Here is a 24,843-nt window from a genome sequence, read left to right on the forward strand (position 1 = left end):
AATTGTTTTTATTATTTTTTTATGTTATTATCATGGTGAAAATAATTTATCTGAATTTTTTTAATGGCTGTCTACAACTCAATACGTTTTCCTTTGAATTACCCAAAATAAATTGGAGTAATATTTAGATTTAAAATGAAGTAAAACTGTTAGAAAAATTAATTACAACCACGTTTTTTTTTAAGCTCATCGAGCTTTTATTAATAGAAAAAAAAAATAATAATTAACAAAATATAATCAAGATAAAATACAGTAAAAATCAACAAATTATTTTAAATCATTAGCTGTTTCTATCAACGATTTACAAACTTAATTGTTTACTTAAATTGTTAAAAAATTTTTAAAATAATTTTATTTAAGTTATTAATAATTTTATGTCAATGAAATGCACGTGACAGGTGAATTCACAAGTTTTAATAAATTCTACACGAGTATAGCATGAAAAGGCGTTTTAAGCCTTCAAGAGGATTTTACCTAGGATTAAATTCATATATATATATATATATAATAATTTCCTACTTTGCATATTGAAACTTTGAATGAATAGAATTAAAATTATTTATACAATTATGGTATTTAACGGTGAGAATATATTTTAGATAGAAAACCTGTTGACGATAATGTGCGAATATAATTAATAAAATAAAAAATTTGTTATCAAAGCTTTGATTGTTTTGTCCGCACAATCAATACAAGTTTTTTTAACAAAAAAAAAAAAAAAAATTCCTATATATTCAATGCACGTGACCGGTTCTTAATTTTATCTTTACTTTAAATTGAATTTTAGATTTAACATTTATTTTTCAAGACAACTAACGCAATAAAATTATGGAAAAAAAAAAATAGGATATGATTGGGTAGAATAAAAGAGATGAATATAAGAAAAAAAAAATGAGAAAAAAGTAACATAATAACATAAAATAAAAAAAAAATAGGGGAAACAAAGAAGGACAATTTCAGTGGTTTTTATGTGTATTGAGAAAAGAAGTCCGGACTTCATTACTAAAACAGTAAGCGAGGTCGATAAATGGCCGCAATAATTCCGAGGAACGAACTCAAGTCGATTGTAGAGTAAAAAAAAAAATAAAAAAATAAAAAAGCACTCCTTTAACATGGATACCTTATACATCTCTTTCCACTTTTATACATGAACAATATATAGATATATTGAAGTAACCTTTTTTTTTTTTTCTACTTTGCGCCCAGCAGCTACATACACATAAATGATCGCCCTTTTTTTTCTTGATACTCTGTGGGCCGATAAATACTCGACCATTCGCGATAGTAATGTTTGAAAGTATAGGAATTGAAGATATCTCTTTTTCAACTGGGCGAATTATTGGCGTTTTAAAAATATTGTAATATTATTTATTCAAAAGAAAACGTTGTCTGAGCAATTGCTTTCCAATAGCCAGTTCTTCAAGTTTATAACATTTTATTTTTCCCAATACTTTTTTATATTATTATTTATTTTGATCTATCAATGAAAATAAAAAAAATAAAAAATACCTTTTTAATTAAAAAAAAACAATGAATAATTTAATGAAAAAAATAATAATATTATTATGGATTATATATTAGCCTCTTTGATGATATTTAATGAGAAAAAAAAAAACAAATTTTATAAATATTTTTTAAGATAACAATAATACAACTAACTGTTGACAATTAAAATATTCAAACATTAAAATGTCAATAAAAGTTATGGTTATGTTGAGCATAGTGAATATGTATACTGAAATAAATGTTTTTCCTGAACCGGACTTTCACGGTCCTCTCACAGCATCGTTATAAAAATCAACTCGAGTATAGTAATTTGGATGTTTCCCCACTATGGCAACATCTTAGGAAACATACATTAAAAAAAAAAAAAAAAAACAACCTACACAGACAAATAAACATTAACTGTTTTAAATCCATTATTCTACCCATGCTCGTTAAATAAATAAATAAAAGAGAAGAACAAAAAAAAAAAAAAAATTGTAATAAAAGAAATAAATGAAAAAAAAAAATAAAATAAATAACGATGAAAACCAAAAATTACAAGAGAGAAAAATAAAAAGAATAATTTTTTTTTGTCGTCGTCGATCATCGTGGTGGTATCCTCTTAACGATTCTCAATTGCCTATAAACATTATTATCTTGGCTTTCTATTCCATTGGTATGTATAAAGGTGGACGGAACTGGCTACTTTCACGAGACCAGCTCGTATTGGATTGTGTGAAAGCAGGACGCACTTCTTACTGTTTCGATACCATACAAACCACACACGCATTATTACTTTAAACAGTACACCCCTTCTTTTTTTTTTTTTTTTTATCAACTTGTGCTTCATATAACCAAGTTGCATTTAACATTTGCCGACGGATCGAATCCACATCGATGAAACAAAAAAAAAAAAACAAGTAAAATAAATATACGACGAATGAAAAAAATACGCAGTTACCATTAAGAGAAGGAAGCAATAACCTGTGTCCCATGAGATTAGAAAAAAAAAATTATATATAAACAAGAAAATAAATGAAATGAGGAAAAAAATTTAAAATAAAAAAATTTTAGATAAAAAAATATGTATGGAATGATGAAAAAATTAAAGACAGGTATAATAATAATAAAAAAAAAAAAAAATTGAAAATGAGATAGATGGATAAATAGATAAAGAAAGATGGATAAATAAAAAAATGACAAATAAATATAATCGACGATCGGACAAACAATTTATTGCTCTGATAGCAGAAACTTGGCATATCTCCTTCCGTGTATATATTCAACCAGGCTGTATTTGGCTACCAGTCTACCAGTCCTGTTTGATGTCTCTCAGTTTGTCAGACCTGTTCGAAGGATAAAGGGGAGTGGAATGAAGGGTGACTTTAACATCTCGAAATACGCTATCGTATATATATACTTTTGAATTGAAGATGAATAAAAATAATATAAATAAATAAAATATAAAAAAATAATAGAAATAAAAGTGTGAAAAAGTCAACAACTTGCTAAGAAGCCACACGTTGTATGTGTCACAAACGTTTATTTTATTTTACTTTTTTTTTTTTTATCTTTCATTTCAACGAGTTGTTGTTTTTTTTTCCATACGCAATTCAAGTTGATATCAAAAACGAGTTTTTGGCAACCAAGTAGATGTCGATAACTTATCGAAACAATCGAACACATTGGTATTTGTATTTATTTAAATAGATATATAAATAAATTTTTTATTTTTGTAAGATTAAATTCGAGAAGCTATTTGATTCGTGAATAAATGACTGAGAATTAGTGGAAGTCAGAGAGTGAGTCACAGAAGTCGCTGGAATCATTTGTCTAAAGCCAAGTTAACTCAGCTTTTCTTCTATTTCTTCATTACTTTTTGCATGCAAAATGGCAAAAACAAAAAAAAACTAAAATTATAAATTGATATTCGAATTGAACAAGTCTTTATTCTGACCAACTTTTGCAAAAAAAATTAGTCGAAAATACTCATTTGTAAATGTAGAATATCAATTTGTAATTTATTTTTTAGCCATCAAGGTCCAGCTTTAGACAAATGATTCCAATGACTTCTATGACTCACCTTGACTCACAAAAATTTCCCATCATTTTCGAGTTGACTCATTAACTCGGTAGCCTCTCAAGTAAATCACCAAAATTGGAGCTAAATGTTGGATTAAAATTTAAAAAAACAAAAATGTATATCTCTTTTGACATTTAAAAAAAATCGTAAATAATTGTAAATTTTTATTATATCAAATTGTGTTTATATATATTAAATTATATTTTAATGTAAATTTAAAAATTACTAGTGGCTTTGAATTTAAAAAAGTATATATAATGATCAACAAAAAATAAAAATGTGAATAATGGAAAAAAAAAAAAATTGTCTTAAAGAGCATCTTCGAGCAAGCAAACACATGTTACCCACAAGACTTTAAGTATCAAGAAAAAAAGTAAAAAATATCAGCAATTGCTATAACGTCTCTTTGTCATTTAAACAGTGTATTATCAAGAAAAAGTATGAGCATAGTTTGCTGTTAAATCCAATGCGTATAGGGTCCAGAAGAAGAGACGTAACGTAATACTAACAACACAATGGATGCAACAGCTGCATGATAGATGGTCCAACCAAGTCAAACGATCGGTGTATGCCCCATTCGCATTCAATTCCACTTTTTACCCTTCTCTTTATTTCTCTTACCGTCCAACTTTTATACGATGAGACTCTCTGGCACTCCGCGGACCGGTCGTTATCGTCGCATTTATTCGCGGAAGCGACGAAAAAGGAGGCGACTTCACAAGAGTATCAGCTATATATATATATTACTCGTCGTAATCCTTTTCAGACTTTCCAATCGTCTTTCATATATAATCATTATTCAAAAAGAAAAAAAAAAAATTAAATTATATTACAAATGAAATAATAATGATTAAGTTAAACAAAAATTGGTATCAATAAATTATTTTTTATGCGTTTGGCTTCTTGTTAAGATTGAATAATTCAAATATATATTATTTTTTTTTTCATTTTAATTATAAATCGATAATTTTAAAATAATCATTGACAGTTGTTTAAATTATTTTTTACTGTGCTTTTTTTTTTTTTTGCTGACCTTGAAAATACTTATTATTCTTACGTTTATTTATTGTAATAGGGTAATCTATACCACATTACATTATTTATACCTGCATTGAAAAGAAACGACTATTGTTAACCATTTATATGAACGAATCCATTGGTTATATATACATAATCGCTTAACGCTCTCACATTAAAAAAGAAGAAAAAAAATAAATAATATATATAAGAAATAAATAAATAAAACAACTTTGTGTGACCATTGTTGAATTGTGATAGTTGGGGTTTTTTTTTTTTTATATTTTATCCACCGACTTTTATATATATGTAGTTTGATATATCCTCGACTCTTATGCCACTCTACGTTTCATTCTAACCGACAGGGGGCTTAGCAATGTGTGTTAACCAAAAAAGATAAATAGTCGTATTCATAGACACATGTGTAGATGGAAAACGATGAGTCTAAAATGCAAAGTTACAATATAAAGTCTTGTATTCTGATCCTCTCTACATATATATTCAACTATTTCTCTTGTTGCTGTTATTATTATTATTATTGTTTTTTTTTTTTTTATCATTATTTATTTTACTTTTTCAGTTATAAATCTTGTGCGTAATTCTACGTGACTAATTAATCTCACCCGGTGAAAGTTTTAAGGTCTCAAAAACACGTTCTCATTTTCATTGTCGTCAATAAATCAATTCATTATTTTATTCATTGAATTTTGTAGATAAGATTTGTTTTTTTTTTATTTAAGAAGATTTTATTTATACACTGTTGGAAAAAACAATGTTGAAATTAACATTTTTCGAATGTTAAAATTAGTAGATATTGCGTTTATTAGATATTAATTGAACTTTAAAAACTGGTACGTGAAAAAATATAGAAAATAATGTTTGAAGAAAATGATTTAACATTAAAAAAAAAATATATAAATTTAGTAATTCAGTGCATTATAAACTGGAACACATGTAATTAATTTTTTTCCAATTTAAACCACCTGGAAATTAATTAATAATTATTCATTGACTTTTTAATGAATTTTTTTCGAACAACAATAATTATATACATATTAAATTCACAAAATAAAATATTTTCTTCAATTTATTTTCAATCAAATTAACTGGAATTTCAACTAAATAATTTTGAAATAAAAATAAAATAACTAAAATGACATATAGAAAATAAAATTTAGTGTATTGATGCTTTAATCGATTTGCAAACAGTATACTGCATCCGTTTGTTTTTTTTTTTTTTTTTTTGTATTCATACGGGAAATAATATAACAGTGAAAATAAAAGAGGGGGTTAAATAAGGGTGATGTAGGTGGTTCACAGTGTACTCAAAAAGGACCGCATATATAGAATAGAGGGATTTTGTTTCCCTGGGGAGCAGTCAAAGCGCGTGGCCCTTGCCATGACGATCTGAGCATCAAACAAGCCTTACGCTTTTGCACATGATAGGAATCTGGGTGTAGGATAGCTTCGATAGTGGGGAAAAAATAAAAAAAAAAAAAAACATATACAAGTACTATATACGTATATATATGCACACACTCGATCGTATCTGCCTACTTACGATGCACCGCGACAACCTAATGTATAATCATACACGTCGGACCTGATATCCAACGAGACAGAAAGACGAAACTGCTACATTGTATCCCATACGTTATAACCCTATACTTCTACCACCTTCCTTATACGTTCATATAAATACATGAGTTTTATTTTCTAATTGACCACTTGAATCATGTTTCTTGCTACAATTCAAACAAAACAGTTTTTTAAAACACGTCTTGTGAAATTTCAAATTAGGAACTGTCGATAAATGAACAGATTTATTTAGATGTCATTCAATTTAATTCTTTAAATTATATATAATTTTTTTCTTCTTTTTTTTTTTATATTAAATTAATCTAAATGAATGAGAAATTATTATTTTTTTATTTTACATGTTGTTATTAGATAAAATTTTTAATTCAATTTAAATTTTTATTATTTTTACTTGTTGTTAATTTTTTTATTCAACTTAATTGTTGTTAAACAAAAATAGATTTCTTCATATCTTAGAATGGTTCATTATCTTGGAGTTATTTCTAAGATTTCTCAAGTCTTGTGAAATCTAACCGAGACTTGATGAAAATGACTCAAGAAAAAGTCTTGAAAATTTTGTTTTTCGGTCAACGGTCTCGTTGTTTTTGTTTGAATAGAGTGCAAAGAAAATCTTAGCATAAATCGAAACAAGCAGTAGAAACAAGTAACATTTCAGAGAAATGATTTTCATCATAGCGCCCTATCAAATCGCTCAGCATAAAAATGAAGTTAATATAACGTAAATCGATAATATCATTAAAAAATTTTGCATCATTATTAACGAATGTAACATCAACAAAAACACAATAAAACTATCAACAAAAAAAAATTATTCTTTTATTTTTGTTACATTGGATTTTTTATTATCATTTTATTATTTTTTCTGTGTAGTTTGATGTGTTAAAAAAGAAAAGCGTACGTGAGTATATAGCACAGTAGTTTCAAAGCCCTTCGAGACATTCAGCAAAACTAGAATAATCTCGAGGGAGCAGCAATTTATAAATAATTGAGACGCGTCCGGTAAAAAATGAATTACTAACCCCCTCGTTTCTTGTACAATATGAGGAGTTGTTTTACAGTAAAATGAGGAGGGGATACCCGCGAGAAATTGCATGATATGTTGAGCATGGAAAAAGAAAAAAATACGCGGGGTGAAGAAAATACATAAAAAAAAAAAAATTGGAAAAAAGAAAAAACGTAACATAAGCCGCATCAATTTTGCAATTGGAGAATTTTATGTCGCCCGGACGTCATATATTATGAATGAGTGTACACCGGGTAGTCGACCCTCTCTGTTATATCACCGTGACATTTTTTTTTTTTACTTTTTTTCTTACCCCCTATATATATGTGTGTGCATATATTTGTACTTTGCTTCGAAGCTGTGCTTCACCTTACAAATTTTATTTCTATACTACTTGATGTCAAGAAAGCACAAAAATAAAAATATATCTATTTTATTTTCGTAATTTTAAAACCATATTTTAAATAATTTTTTTCCATTTTATTATATGTGTATTAAACTACTTAGTTTCAAGTGATTGCATAAATTATTTTTATTAAATTCCATCAAACGAATTTTTTTGTTTTTTCTTTTGAATTTCGTTTTATTTATTTATTTTTTGATGAAAAAGAAAAAAAATTAGTGAAAAGAAAATTATATACGGGACATTGCGTCGTGATCGTCGAGTTGAAATTAGGAGAACAAATACAAGACAGCCAACGAATGAAGGACCAAAAACGAAATGAAAGATAAAAGAAAAAAATAAAAAAAAAAAAAGGGACTAATATACGTTGCTATGCGCGCACTTTAGAAAGATAAAGTTTGTAAAGCATTTGCCTTTCACGCAAACATCGTTTTAATTCACGAATTGGGTGGTGGATGTTGATGGTGGATACAAGCACAAGTAAAATCGGACAGTAAAGGTAGGTACTGAGAAAAAAGCATACTTTTTAAAATGTATATGTGTATAATGAAATTATGAGGGTTCGAGAAATCGGGTGAAATGTGGGTGGAAGAGTGTTTGATGGTTGGACAAGGGCAGTCAGTTTCACTGAGGCGAATAATCAGGGAGGCATTATTTCTCTTTGAGCCATGTACATATATACTCCTCCATGTTTTAATGCGAAGGAAAATGTCGACTGTGTTTTTTAAAATTTGTCAAATCCCTCAACAAAAAATAAAGCCTTTATATTTTTATTTATTCATTTTTTCTCTTTCTTTTTTTCATCAAAATAAAATAATTAATTGATGAAATTACGCAATTATTATTACAAAATAATAATAAAAAAAAATAGAACTATTTAATTGAAATATAATGCCACAATCTATGGTTTATATTTCAAAAAAATTTAATTGAAAATTATTGCTTTTTTATTTGAATTTGAATATTTTTTAATTTCAACTGATTTTGACAACTTTATTATATTTCTAAAACAAGATGTAATAAAAAAAAATTCATTAACAGATTTTAATTCAAGAGAACACAAAAAAATATTACAAACAGAGAAATAAAAGTTTTTTTTTTATTATTTTTTTGACAAGTAAGACGATTTACATATTTTTTTTTTTATTTTTAGTCAAATATTCAAAGTTGTCTATGAGCAAAGAACAAAAAAAAAATATATATATAAAATCTGTGGGTGTCAAGTTGAGTATACTTTTGGTCCCTCATATTTCACATGACATTTGTTGTGAATAAAAAGAATGTTGTATTCTTTAAAATATTTTTTTTTTCAAATATATATATATTTTTAACGACTGCTCTCTCTAGTGGTTTCATTATGTATTTTTATATTTTTTAATAATATGAACACATACTATCTGACAAAAGAATATACTTGTTACAAAAAATTTTCACGATGCTTTCTCTCAATATATTTTGTTACTGATGCGCACGCGTTTGTCCAACAATTATTATTACAAAACATGCAACTATGACTCTTGAGAATATTATTGTCACTGTGTGCTTATATATTTTTTTTTTGTATCAATTATTATTATATTAATTTGACGATGATTATATGTGTGTACACATAAAGAATCACCATTGTAAATTTTTGTCTTTGTTATTTATCCAAATGTAAATAAATAATGAAAAATAAAACTTTTTTAAACTCCGTTTTGTTTTATGAATAATGTTTTTCATATCTTTGTAATGTTGTATTTTTACATTCACTTTCACAAAGACAAAACATAGATGATTTACTGATTTATGAAAAGAAATTTTATATAAATGAATAAACAACTATAAAAAAAAAAATAATAATGTAAGATTGTAACGTTTTTTTTTTTTTTTTATGAATACGTTATGAGTGTCATATTTTAAAGAATAAAATAAAATTTTATCTTAGACAACATAAATGCGTCAATAAAAATAAATTCTTTTAATTTTAATCTAAAATCAGAACTAAATTTTTAAAATTTAATAGAAAAATAATTACTATATAATAAAAAAAAAAACAATTTGTTTTGAAATACAACTGAAAAGAGAAAACGAAAACTGATTTTTTTTTTGTGATAACAAGTGTTTTATGACAAGTTTAAGTTTTCAAAAATCTTTAATAATCAAAGAATAAATAAACCCTAAAATACCTGAACGTAACAAGTATGATGTCGCTATATATCAAAGATTTAAAAAAAAAAAAAAAAAATGAATATCCAGATATAATGAATCAATGCTTTATTTATTTTTTTTTTCGTCAAAATTTCTTGATTTATATAGTCTCAACTATATAGTAGGCGTGATGAAAATTTTTCCAATTATTTTTAAAACGGGAAATAAGGATTTAGTACTATTATTATTATTATAATATGTATTTTTTTATTTTTTTAAACTTAATTTATTATTTCTTTTGAAATTGTTTGTGAGATGGAAAAAGACGAGTTTTCACAGTGTGCCAAGAAGTTGAATCGGCCTGTTCGTGTGTCCCGCATGGGAAAATAAATCTTGTGGACACTTACTATACCAAGAGAGGGAAAAAATGAAGAAAAAAAAATAAAAAATAAAGAGACTGGACACTGGACGCTGTCACCGGACACGGGTACCAGGGACTTGCAACAGATCACGTGCGTGAAAGAGACGACGGCTATCAATGGCTACATTATACGACACCGTTTGTGCTCTTTGGTTTGGTCTTTGGTTTTGCTCCCACCACTGATTGTGGTGGTAATGCTGTATACTTCCTATCTTCATGTATATGAAAAAATAAAATATATAAAAAAAAATAAATAAAAACATACATACGTACACATGAAAGAAGTCAGACAAGTGAGAAAGAGCCAGAAATATACCAATGGTCAAAAGAATACCTATAGGTATAACTACGTATATCGTTCACGACCGTACATAGTGTAACGAGCTGCCCATACCTCTTCTTCTTCTTCTTATTTATTTTATTTTTCTTTGTCTTATTTTTTTTTTTATATTATATTTATTTTTCACTTTGTTTTCTTACTTAGTTATGTGTACATGTATATACTTTCAACCATCTCAGGCGTGAGACTCTTGTATCTCTCTGTAATTCTTCTTCAAGTGACTATTATAAATACATAATCTCTTGGTGACGTTATTCTATATACTTCTTATCTCATCGTACTTTGTTTCAACAATGGACGATCGACAATGTGCCCTCGTAAGCCAACGTCACATTAACCATTAACCTTGTCGACTTTACAAATAATATATAACTCTAAATGTCTTCCTGTATGTAAATATATTTATAAAAATCGAAAAGTTTGCCACGAGAGAAACCACTAAACTATTTTCTTTGAAATATAACTGGAAATTTGGAATAAAAATATTTGAAATCTTCAAATCAATTTTTTTCTTAAACAGTATTTCAGTGATTTTTAAAAATTTATTAGAGTCTTTGACAGCATGAAATCATAAAACCACAAATTTTTTTCTTAAGGGTTCATTATTGTAAATAAATATATTGTTACGAGTGTGAAATCAGATATTCTCTTTTCTCATACGGTAGACAGAGATAGACAATATAATTACCTAATTAGTAACAATATTTATACTGTTAATAACAATAATTTTCAATACAGGACAATAATTTGAAATCTTTGAATTGACGTTCACAATATTTTAAAAAGCTAAGAGCTCTTTTGAAATGTATTTAAATTAAAAAAATGTTTATAAAATATCAATGAACATATATATAACTGACTAAAAATTTAAAAATGATTCCCAAAATAATTTTTTATTAAAGTTTTTAAAATGACAAAAAATTATCGAAATCGTTATTGGCACCGATACGGGGAAATTTACGAAAAATACGGGGACATTTACGGGTTTCACGCACACAATACAATCAGACCTACACTCACACACAATTGTGGCTATATGTATTCACCGTGAGTTTTTCCATAACCTGGATAGATGTCCCCGTAAATTCCCCCGTATACGATGCCAATAGCGTTACCGAAAAATTATTGTATGAATTAAAAAGTAAATATTTAATTTCATATGAAAATTTCATCTAGTAATTATAAATACAATTGATTTAATAGCCACTACAATTTGCACTTTAATTCAGTGTATTTTATATATAGAATCAGATATTTATACTTAAATATTTTTGCTTATACCTCAGCAAACATCGAAATCTCGTGCATTAGCATATCGTCTATCCCGGAACACGAGATAATTATATATTATTATAAAGCTAATTAATAAAGCTCAAGCTTTATATATGGGCTTCTTTTTTAACTATATCTTGATTATTATTTTTTTTGACTTTGGATTAGGATTCAATTCCACGCACACTGAGAGAACTTATTAGTCAATTTCACGTGTAAAACACGCACCTTCGGACCGTAAGGACATTTTTGTGAAATAGACGTGGATTTTGATTTTTATTACCGTATATTTCCCGTAGCTGTAATGTATATCACAAAAATGTCTTTACGGTCCGAAGGTCCGTGGTTTCCACGTGAAATAAACTCAAAATTTCTCTCAGTGACAAAATTGTAATATTCGAAGAACCACTGATATCGAACGAATTTTATTTGAAATTTTCTTCAGTAAAAATTTTTATCTTTTTTTTTTTTAATGTTAACACGCAGTTATTATGAAAAAAAAAAAATATATATATACACATATATTATATTGATTTAATTTAACTTACCGGGATTTAATCTGGTTTCGATAAATTCTTCCTACGCTAGGGCTGTGTCCACCCACCACCTGACAATAGCCGTGAACATTGGTATTTGTGCTGATAATCTAAAACAAAAGAAATCAATAAATCTTTATAAAATTGCTATATGTAGAAAATTAACATTTTAATTTAACTATTTATTTATAATATTGAAAAAAATTACAATGTTCGAACAGTAATCGTGTGGTACGAACAATTTTTTCTTAATATTTTTAGGGAATTAGGAATTCTCTTGTTTATCATATTGAAATGAAAGACAATTTGAGACGTTACAGTATATAGTTTTCGAACAAGCCTCATACAATAATTGTACTTCACAACAATTTTCACCCTGCAAGTACCCTGGTGATGATAGTTTTTCGGATCTTCTACGTAGACCATGTTATGTTGCTTATTACTTAGTTTTTTTTCAGTTTCTGAACTCTCTCTCTAAGAAAGTCTCATATGGATTTGACTATAATAATATGAAATGATGCGGAGATGTACGCAAAAGAAGAAAGAATTTATAAGAGTCTGGAAAAAAAATTCCACCGGGGTAAGGGTAGAGTAGTATTTCAGTTTATTTTTAACAAATTAATAATGATCATTATCGAGAATTGCAAGAGCAATTACAATATGTCAAACAGTAATTTCGTTTCTAAATCATACATGTTCTAAAATTTGATAAATTCTATGCTTTGTATATGTTATTAAATGTTAGGAGTAGATGATGATCATTGAATGATTTAAATAAACACAGCAAGAATGACGCTGTAGATTGGAATTTAAAAAAATTCTTGAGTCATCCTGTGGGGATATAATTCCGGAACAAAAATGACATGTGTGAATAAAAGTGTAAGAAGGATGCTGGACATGCCGTTAACGTTATATATATATATCTATATGTATAGCTGCAGGTGGTCTCGAGATCTAAAAATAGATCGAGTCCGATCACAGGTGACGCCCGGAGGTCGAGAGAATCGTGAGTAACCTATAACCACCCACCATTCCAGTAGCAGCTTCTTGCATTGCCCGCACTTCTCTTTTTTTTTTAATTTATTTTTTTTCTCACCTCACTATATTTTAAATTTATTTAATTATATTAATTTAACGGATTCATATTTTTTATCTCTTACTTTTTTTTTTTTTTTGCAAATATATACATATAAATAAATTAATTTGAAAGAAAAAAAATTACAAGAGCCAATCGGTCAAGTAGGAGACGACCGAGTGGGTGAGCCAGTTGGAGTCGCGACAGTCGGAATTGTTCACTGAAGCCCCACGGACTATATTTTATTATTTTTTTATTTATTTTTACTCTTTCCCTCGTATATACACAGCTTCACTGTGTCTATCTCGTTTTGCTTGTTCGTACTTCACATATGCGAGAAAGGATGCTGGAAAGCAGCGGTATGCTATACAGTCAGGTGGTTCGCAAGGACGCGGCAGGCCGTTCACCCGTTCTCGCCAACTTTATTCTGCGGCAAACAACTCTCTCCCTCTCTTCCTACCGATCTCTCTTAATATACTTCCCTCCTCGCCAGTCAAACATATACATATCTTTTTTTTTTTTTCTTTTTCTAAACAAGTGTATATAAATTAATTCATTTTTTTCAATTTTATTGCTTCAAATTATCATTGTATATTTAAAAAAAAACAAAGTCAATATAATTATATATGAAGAAATAATTTTTTTCAATTAAATAACTTAAATTTTATATTATCGATTTATTCAACTTTCATTTTTTTTTTTTTTTCATTTTTGATTATTATTGCTATATAAATTTATTTTCATGTTTAAATTGTCAATATATGTTTTTCAATATTTATAAAACGAGAATTAAAAATAATTGTCTTTTTTTTTTGCTAAACATTTTTGTATTCATATATAGATAAAATTATGTGATAAATCTTTTTTTATATTATTTTGTAAAATCGATATTACAATATGATATAATCATGGAAGATTCACAGCACGCGGAAGTCGTCGATATATGAAGTACATGATGTGGGCGTTGAGAGACGAGGAAAAGAAGAAGAAGATCACCCGTCGAGAGCTAATAACCAAGTGATTTGGTCTCGTGGCTAGTGTTGCAGATGTATATACATAAATAAGAAAATGAAGAAAAAAAAAAATACATACATACACACACAGTTATATAAATTCTTTTCTTGATAAACTCGAAGCTGTTATTAGCTTTCTTTTTCGTAATACTTGGCCTGTCAACGCCAGGAAATGTAAGAACAAGTTTTCGCAGTTATTTTGTTAATATGTATGGTTACAATGACGTTCGTAATACAGAACTGTGTTGATTAATTTTATTTCAAAAAAATATTGTAACTATAACATGCCAATAATCAATATAAAATAAAAAAACGAAAAAGTTATTGGTATTTTAATTTTTTTAAATGACATAGAATCAATTCAAAATAATTACTCTAAATTCGTGCATATTCAAGTATTTTATTGATTAAAAATTTATGAATTTTTAACAAATGATGATATTGAAAAACAATAAAACTTAAGGTATGTACGTGTTTGCTTGGATTAAACTGTCCAAATTTTATGAAACTTTCAGCAGTAGTTTTGGATCATCGCTGGAAGAAAGTGACAAAACTTTTTCAATATTTCGATTCCCTACAATTTGAACCATCTCTAAAGAAAATTAGCTATAACATTAAAACCCTCAGAAAAAATTATAAAATAAAATAACAACAAACTGACTTAAATCAAAAGACGCATACACGCAATAATTTGAAATAATAAATGTATATAAAAAATATTCGTTAATAAAAAAGAAATCAAGAGAAAGAAAGAGAGAGAAAAAAAAAATTGTAGGGAACAGGGAAACGGGTGCAAAAGTCGATTGAACTGAAATTGAATGATTGGGGCGCGTCTGTAGGGTGCTTGATTGTTCATTCAAACAACAATCGTAATTGCGTTACACACTGAGCTCAGTAAAGGGGCAAGAAAGAAGTCAATGTGTGAGGGTTTTATTTTATTTATTATTTCTCTCTTTGGAACTTATTTTTCATTTCTTTCAATTACATATGTGTATAGATGAACATGGGAACTCCTTTTCTAGTGAAACACGTCTGTTCCATTTCATTGGGAATACAAGTATATATACTGTACACCATCAGTGAACAAACTTGAGCACCTTATTTCTAACTCTTGACACTCGACGTACGTTAACGTTGTTAGCGCTTCTGTGAAACGTCATCAGCACGCGTACCATTGTTTTATTTTATTATTATACATATTTTATTTTATTTTTTTCTCCTCTTTTAATTTTTCTATTTCTCACAATTCTTCAGTTTTTATATATTTCTCAGATTATAAATTGATATTTAATTATTTTATTAAATAAAAATTAAATAATCTGACGGTTTTTTTTATATATTTAAAATTTTATACAATAATGATGTTGCGTGATTCTTTATGAGGTGAGTATAATTATCAAATATATACATGATTAAAGAAAAAAAAATTGTATTATTCACTTTTGTATAAATTACATATTTATATATTATTCACAAGTGTTTTTGTGTTTATTATAACCATATTTATAATGTATAAATTTTTTATTCTTGCTTTGTCTTTTTATATATATATTTAGAGAGGGGTAAATATGTTAAAAAGCGAGACTAAAGAGGGAGTGGAGGTTAGGGAAACTAATGATTTGCTTAGTTAATATTTGTTCAGCTACATGTTCCTTTCAAGTCGCTTCCTAAATTGAGGTTGACGCATTGTCACCGTATTTTTTTTTTATTTTTTATTTCGTTTCTTTTTTTAAATATACATGTATGTATGTATGTATATTATTTTTTTTACCTACTTTATTTTATTTTATTTTTTTTTCCTACTTGTGATTAACATAATAATGCAAATACAATGACGAGACGAGTCAGGTTGGATGGGCTAAAGGCTTTTGTTTGGCCAGGTGAAAAATTCCGGCAATGTACCCATGCCGAATTACGTGTTACAAAAATATATTATTATATGTACTATTATTATGTATACGTATGTGTTAAGATAAACGGACTTTGTCCGAACCAATCAGAACATACATTATATGGTCAAAATAAAAAATAATAATTTTTTTTTTTTTGTTTTATTTGTTTCACGATTATTATTCTTCAAGTATTTTATTTTTTCGTCACCTGACAATAGTTTTCTAATGCAATTAGTGGGTAAATGTGAAATTACGCAAGTTAAAAGTTGACTCTTGTCTCTTGGGTTAATATTCTCGTTGGATAAATATATATGTTTGGTGAAATCTCGTGAGGGAAACGATGTGGAATTTATTATCAACGGAAATGCTCAATGTTTTGATGCTGCTTTTACAGACGTCCTTGAAGAATTGACCAGGCGATTCACCATGTATAGCAGTGAATTATTATTTTTCTTTTTTTTTTATGTTAAAAAGACAAGGAAAGTACGAAAGAGGGGATCAAAGAACAGTTTTTACCTACCATTGAACACTATGGATTCCATGGTCCATTCAAACTTAAGAATAAAGAAAAAAAAAATCGAAAAACAAAAAAAAAAAACAAAAAGTCAACCGGAGATTTCTCATTTCCAGGTAATTAATTTACAATGAAGCTGTTTGGTGAAGCCCCGCAGCTAAAGAGGGAGAAGCTAATCCTTGTTTTCGAGGGTTACTTATAGGTCTCGATCTTCCGACGGGTACCAGGGATATCTAAATATATAAATCTTTTTTTTTTTTTTTTTTTCAAATAGAAATTTTAGTTCTTTTGGTATATGGGCTTGTTGAGTATATACATTTATATACTCTTTTGTGTATACATATAATATAAATGTGTCCTTATTGTGATTGAAGGGGAAAATAAAAATCAACTGATAACCGCAAATACACAATAGCATGCTTCACTGGTCTTCAACACACCACAATCATTATTTTGGAATTTTTATTGCCTTTATTATTTCAATAATAATTTTAAAATGAAAAAACAAAAACTGGTTAAATATAAGTCAGCAGAACTCGACACTGTACACAGCGAAAATTACACTTCGTAATACAAGTAAAAAAAAATTGATTATTCAAAAAAACCGACAAATATAATTCTTTTTTCCTGTTTACTTTGTAGAGTTGAAGTTGGCTTGGTTAAAAAAAATTTTGATCGGTTGTAGATCTTTTTTATAAATCAATAAAGTTTGATTGGAAAATTTTCAAAAGTCTAAATAATATCGTATGATGACTTGGTTATATTATTTTTAATATTTTTATTATATCGTTTATATTAAAAGTTTAAATAATATTATTAAATAACTTTAAACTTTTTTTTTCTTATCGTTAATTGCTACATTTCAAAGTAATCATGTAATTTTTTTTTTTTTTATATTTTAGAAATTTTTATTACGTAATCATTATTTTATTATTAATGATTATAAAAGACTTGGAAAAATTAAAAATTATAATAAAACATCAACGATAAATAAAAGGTATTTATCATGTAATTTTCTTACTCAATCTGTTATCGGTAATTATATAATGGACAGTGGCAAATAATTGTTATGATTATATTTATTAAAAAATAACAAATAAATATTATTTCTTTTTTATTTGCAGAAAATAATGATGTATAATATCAAATATTTGAAATAATATAAAAAAAAAAATTAATTAGCATTATTCATAGCAATTTTTATGTTTTTGTAATAGCAAAGATGATGCGATAGAAAAAAAAAATTCTTATTATTTCTGTTTTTTTGTTTTGAATTATAAATGACGACTATAAATTCTGGAGATGGATAAATCAGTTATGCAGAAAAGTAACTGCCTCTCGATAATAAAAATAAAACAGTTGAAAAATAATAATTAACAGAGGAGTGCCTCGCAGGAAAAAACCGGACGCATACCGGAAAATGACAATCAGAAAAAAATACAGTTCAATATTGAGTGAGTGTTGGCTGTCTGAAGTCGATTGAAAGTTCAAAAAAGCTTTAGAGGGTAAAAGGGTTTTTCACCCTCTCTCTGATATTGAAAATATAAAAACTAAACAAATAAAAAAAAATAAAGAAAATAAAAACAAAGGTATATTCAGTCCTTTTACCGATATTAAAAATGAATATATATTTTTAGTATAAATTGCAAGGTTTGCAATCAGTATAAAATTTTAATTGAATATTGCAATTAAAAACATATATAGTTATATAATTTAATTGATAATATCTCTATAGTCATATGTATATATATATTGAGCTTTTATTAATTTACTTTTACACCAATCGACTCATCTAGAATCAGTCGAAATCATGGAGTATGTTTTTCGAACAAAAGCTCAACTGAAATCATGCAAAATCACTGAGTATAAAATCTTTGAAATCAGTCAAAGTTTTCAGCACTCAGTTAATGTCTGATCAATACGAAATAGAAATATTTTTAAACAATTATAGCTGCTGTAAATTATAACTAAAAATAGTAATAACTTTATGAAATTTTTCAAGAGACTACGAACGACTACCAATGACTACAGTTAAAAAAACTTGTGACTACGTGACTACGTTTTGACTAAACCTCAGCTTAATCGAAAAAATTTAATAATAGTAATAATTATAATAACAAATCAATAAATAATTCATATTAATGAAAAAACATATCGACTCAACTAAAAAAAATTATTGATAACTCGTAACACACAGTAAGTTATCAAATAAAAAAGAAATGAAAATAATGAAAAATATTCTTATTAGCAGTTTTCATTGAGTTTCATATAGTATACATATAATTTTATTTATTGAAATAACTTGGGAATGTGGAAGCATATGTGTATATAGATTTTAACATAAAATGAATAGAGCCCCTTTGAAAATACCGCGTTATCAAATGAATAAAAGATAAAAAAAAAATATAATAAAACAAATATATATATTTATTTTCATTGTGGAGAATTAAAGGGAAAAAAATAAATAAAAAATAAAAGAATTTTGTTGGTATGTAGCAAAATAAAAAATTATACATTTTGCATGAATATACTAAAAAAAAATAAATAAAAATTTACATAGATATATACACAATAAAATCGTATTATGTCTCCGTCAAAGCAAGCCTCTTTCCAATTTCCATTTTCTTCACCAATTCACATTAATAAAAACTACACAGACTTGAAAGAAATTTTTTTTTTTTATTTTCTCTTTTCTGTCTCCATTATTATTATAATATGAAAAGAAAATATTTTGCTTTGGAACATTAGCAATTTTATCATTATAAAATTAAAAAAAAATATATAAAAATTTTTATTTTTATTTCATGAAAAAATATTTAGTATGTTCATTAATAGTGGAGTATGGGGTCAATTCATATACAAAAAAAAAAAAAAAAAATCTTTTTATGTAATGAGATATATATTTTTAAAAAAATAAATATAAACAGTTATTATTTTCATTTCGATGAAGATTTTAATTAATGAAACTCGAAACAAATCTACCTCTCATTATTAGCACATTGAAAGAAAATTGTTACAGGGGGTTTAAAAAAGAATTTTTATATGACTTAAAAATGGACGTGTGTGTGTGTGTGTATGTATAAACCCCTCTTGGTACAAAGACCGTCATTGTGGCTCGTGGCTTGGCCAACAGGGACTTATAAAAGACGACTTGTTCCAGCATGAAGCTTTTAATAATTCATTTCAACGAATGGTGCACACTGCCTTTAGCCTTTTATACTCAGGTCTTTGGCACTTTTTTTTTTTTTCTTTTCTTTTTTATTATTTATATATATTTTTTTTCATCCATGTCTTTTTTGCTACTTCCTACTTCAGGAAGCTGATACAGCAGGTATATCTGCACATATATCTTCGACTCTTTTAAATTAACACCAAGTTGTTAATCACACTTGAATGCACGCACGCGCGCTTTAGTGTGGAATTTTCAAGATCAATATAATAAACCACTGAATTTTCAGATAAGGATATTATATACTTCCAATTATCTGGCATTTAACTTTAAAGCATTCTGACTTTGCACTGGTTTCTCGGAAATACTAAAAAGAAAATTAAACGGTTGTTGTTGTAGTAACAGGTAGTGGGTGATGGTAATTAGTATATTTTATTTTATGCTGATAATATTTGTAGAATTTGCCCCCATGCAAGTGGAAATATAATTTATAAGAATAGTAGTTTAGTAACTTGGTATCAAGTGGCCTAGTGGTTAAGGAGGCAAGCTCCCTGCCTACGGTGCTTGTGTTCTTGAGTTCAAGTCTATAGAAAGTTCTGGTTTTTTTACTTTGTAAGTAATGAAGCGGTAGATATGAAGTACGTTTGTATCTGCAAAAGGGCATTAATATTGTAATTTCAGAGAATGTGTGGAACAGATACTTCCTGGCAAACAACAAGTGAAGAACCAACACTTTCTTGTTCTTTGCTGGGAAGTATTTGTTCTGAACACCAAAATCTTTTTTGTTGAAAAAAATGAATAATTAAAATACTACATTTATTATTTTTTCTTTTAAATTGAAATAAATATTTCTTTATTTCAAAAAGATTTTAGATTTTATTATTTAGTATTTTATTTTGCTGTGGAAAAAATATTGGCATGTCGATTGTTGGACAGAAAAAATAAAATTTTAGAATTTAGAAATAATTTATTCTTTTTTAATTTAATAAAATGCTAAATTCAAATCAAGTAATTCTTATTTTTTTTATATTCTTTATTTCAAATAGATATGCATTCACGGAATTATATTTTATTGACAACAAATGTTTTATGATTGAAAATAAAAAATTGATTAGTATTTGCAACGAGGCGTTTTATGTATATATTTTTTTTTTTCATCTATAGTCATGGAAACTTTTTACAATGCTTGTAAATTTTTTTGTTTTAATAAATAATAATATTAGTCAAGTATTATGATAAAACACAATATCCAGTATTTTTTTTCTGTATCTTTGTTGATGTTTTTTCAAATATAAATGTGAATAATTATTCAACTAAATTGATTATCAAATTTCAACGTATCGTAACATTTATATTGGTAGAAAAAGAAAGACTAATTTATTAGCCAAGTCTCATAAATATAAATCTTCGATAGTTGTTCAGTTTTTAAAAACTAGAATCAAGAATTTTCTCAACCAGTCAAGAGTTGAAAAATTTTTTGCGCAAAGCTATACATCCACGGAAGAGGTTGATAAGATTCCTTCTTCAAATATATACGCTATATGAAAGTTAATGATTGTTGATGTGCGAGGGCGTACATCATTCATGTATACATACAAATATATATATATATTATATGAATATATGTTTATGGTCATTAAAGTAAGTCGTTTTAAATTATAGTCTACGTTCGAACGCACCGACTGACGTAGACTGATTGCACCTTCTTGTCTGTATGTTTTTGTCATTGAATAATTATTATGTTTTATATAACGATGTAAGAAAGAAATAAAAAAAAAATATATATTAAAAAGTTCTTTCTTTTTAAGCATTATTGCAATTTTTTTTTGAATCATATTTTTCGTTATTATTATTTCTTCTTTTCTTGAGAATTTTTGGTACACAAAAGTTTGGATGAATTACACATACAGTGATGTAAAAAAAAAGAGGCGATTGCCATGCGATATAAATTACAGGGTAAACAGAAAAAAATATATTTGAAGCATTGAATGGGCCACAGGTGATTCTGTAAATGTATATTCATTCTTATAAACTTGCATATATAAATTTATTTTTTAAAAATTTTTTCTTGTTATTATTAAAAACAAATTATTTTTTTCGGCTCTCAAAATTATTTTGCAATTTGTATGTATATACCCTAAACCATTTACCTGGAACAATGATAATAATCATAATGATAATCACCGTTGTAATAAAGATGGTCGAATGGAGCACCATCGCTAAGGGCGCATTGCTTGTATGAAGCAATTCAGTCTTCCGCATCTTGAATTTGTATTTTTTTTTTTTTTTGTTTTTTTTCGATAAAATTAAGAAAAATGTCCCACTTTGAACCCCAAAGATTTTGCAGGTTACAATTTTTATTTTGGAGCATGTTGTTTTGTAAATTGTAATCAAATTGATGATGTTAAAATTTAACAATGATATATAAATACAAAAAAAAAAAAAAAGTTATCCAGTCAATCAAAGTAAAGTATAAAGTTTAAAAAAATTGAAACTCATCGATAAATAAATTAATTCTGACACTATAATATTTCTCATATATCAATAGTAAAATCAGTAGCAAAATCAGTAGGAAATTATGAATCATTTAGACATTAAAAACTTTCAACACTGTCTTCATAAAAAGAACTTTATGAAGATGACTCATCAAAACTAGCATCAAATAAAACTCTAAAAGTGGTCTATACTTGGAACTAAACGATCTCTCATTTTGAACTTTCTGATAATATAAGACAATTACTTGTCACTCATGGGCTTGATGAAGGAATTACCATTAATTTTTATAAACAGTTATCAACAAGTGCATTGATCAAAAAAATAATAAATCTTTGTCGAATAATTTTTTTAAACTTTCCTTGAGATCAGTACAATCAGTAAAAACAGTAATTTTACATAAAAAAACATGAATAAATTGTAAAAGTTTTTATCTAAAGAATAACCTTTATTTATCTTAAAAAAAAAATGATTGCATAATCAATTTTAATGTCTCCAATTATTCTCGCTACTGTAAAAAAATTCGGCTCAATTTTTTATTTTTTTTTTCATGATTATAAATAATTTACTATTAAATTATTAAATTTAAAATTTCGTCAAAGTAACGCTGTTGATTAGAAACAAATTTAAAACACGATAGAAATTTTAATAACGTTTTTGTCAAAAAATAATTATAATTTGATAATTTTATTAAGAAAATAATGATTTGTTTTGTTTTATTTATCGTTTTTATATGCATCGTCATTTAATTAATTTAATCGTCGACGGATATTTGACAAAAGGGTTTTGTCTTGCAGTCTTGTGTATATATGACAAGATTCAATAGCCGAGTTCAATTAGTGTGATTGCAGTGAGGAGAAAGAAAGAGAGGTTGGAATGAAGCAAAAAAAAAAGTTGGAGGGCAACTTTACAGGACAAACGGCATGTGGTCGTACTTGTAGAAGGTCCTTTTTTTTATACTTTTATTTTTCTCATTTTAATTCTCTTTCAAATCTTATTTCAACATTTTTTTATTAAAAAAAAAAAAAGTATTTTTCTCTTATTTTTATTCTGTTTTCCGTATATAATTTTACGTTTACAAAGTGATTTTCTGCTGCTGTTTTACCGCCATTGACTTTGGAGTATGTTCATATGCAGATATACAACAACCAATTTTTTTTTTTTTTTTGCAACACCCCCTTCTCTTATTTATATCTGTATTCTTATTTAAGAATAAAAAATAATGCAGTAAGTAACGTAACGCAACACTGCTTTGACATTAACGTTTTTATCGCTTCATCTCTTTAATTTTTATTTTTTTATTTTCAATTTTTTATTTATCTTTATTTTTTATTTTCATCTTGAAGTACTTTTTTTTGTTCCATTCAAAAAGAAACGACGATAATTGGACGAGGCGGAGTGGAATTCAATTGCGACGGTTGTGGTCAAAATTTTTGGGCCAGACTGAGATGGAAAATTAAAAGAAAGTCACACATTCTTCTTTTTTTTTTTTTTTTCTTTTTCGAAATATCTTTTGCGTCATCTTCTTATTTAAAATTTTTATTTCTTTTTTTAAAATCAAATTCTTTTTTATTTTTATTATTTTTTAGAGGACATGTGAGGTATTCAAACTAGATCATCTCAGTTGAATGATAGATTGTTTGAGTCCAGGCAAATCGATCATTCTTGCACGAACGCACCAATTGACAGAGATTAATCGATAAGGGTTCATGAATAATTATGAAATAAACTTGACCATAGTCATACATTATTTGTTTTTTTTTATTATTATTGAATTTTTTCATTTAATTGTTTAATTATTATTATAACTATATTGTTATCATAATTTCTATTTATTTTTACTGAATGTTTATTCAAGAAATTTCGAAATATTTTTCGTTTATTTTCCTAAAACAACAATAGTATTTTTATTCATAAAAATACCTAAATTTATTATAACAAAAACAATAAAACATTTAAATTATAAAACAGTGACAAAATAAGCTCTTAAAGTTGAGAAAAAAAAATTTATTGTTATTTTATATATTTTTTTTTTAACGTGGTATTTTTTGTATGCAATTAGAAACGCAAATTTTCTTATATACTCATCGTTAAATATCTTTACTTGTTCATCGAGTTTTTTTTTTTCAATTTTTTTTTTTTCATGTAGCTTCTGCACCGGCTGTTCGACGAGAAAAAAAAATAACAATAAAGGAAGAAGGTGGAGTCTGCTTGTCCGGTTGGCTCTTTATTTACTTTATCAAGTTTCCATTAACGGTATAATATATATATACACTTGAAATCTTCCTTTTTTTTTTATTTTACTTAATCAATCATCATTTTTAATTATTTAACATTTTTTTTTTTGTTCATTTTTTATAGATAAAAAAATTATTAAATTTTTAATTATCCATATATT

General features: G+C 26.6%; 1 protein-coding gene across 2 annotated transcripts in view; it reads right to left on the minus strand.

The window, feature by feature from the left end:
- The window catches only part of LOC122859432 (transcription factor Sox-6-like), a 109,129-nt gene that overhangs the window by 74,403 nt on the left and 9,883 nt on the right, over positions 1–24,843 (minus strand). For both annotated transcript variants that reach the window (XM_044163031.1, XM_044163030.1), the window contains exon 2: positions 12,302–12,399. The gene's annotated coding sequence lies outside the window, so the exon portion shown is untranslated. The remainder of the gene's footprint in view (positions 1–12,301; positions 12,400–24,843) is intronic.

Source organism: Aphidius gifuensis, linkage group LG6 (assembly GCF_014905175.1).
Source record: "Aphidius gifuensis isolate YNYX2018 linkage group LG6, ASM1490517v1, whole genome shotgun sequence".
NCBI lineage: Eukaryota > Metazoa > Arthropoda > Insecta > Hymenoptera > Braconidae > Aphidius > Aphidius gifuensis.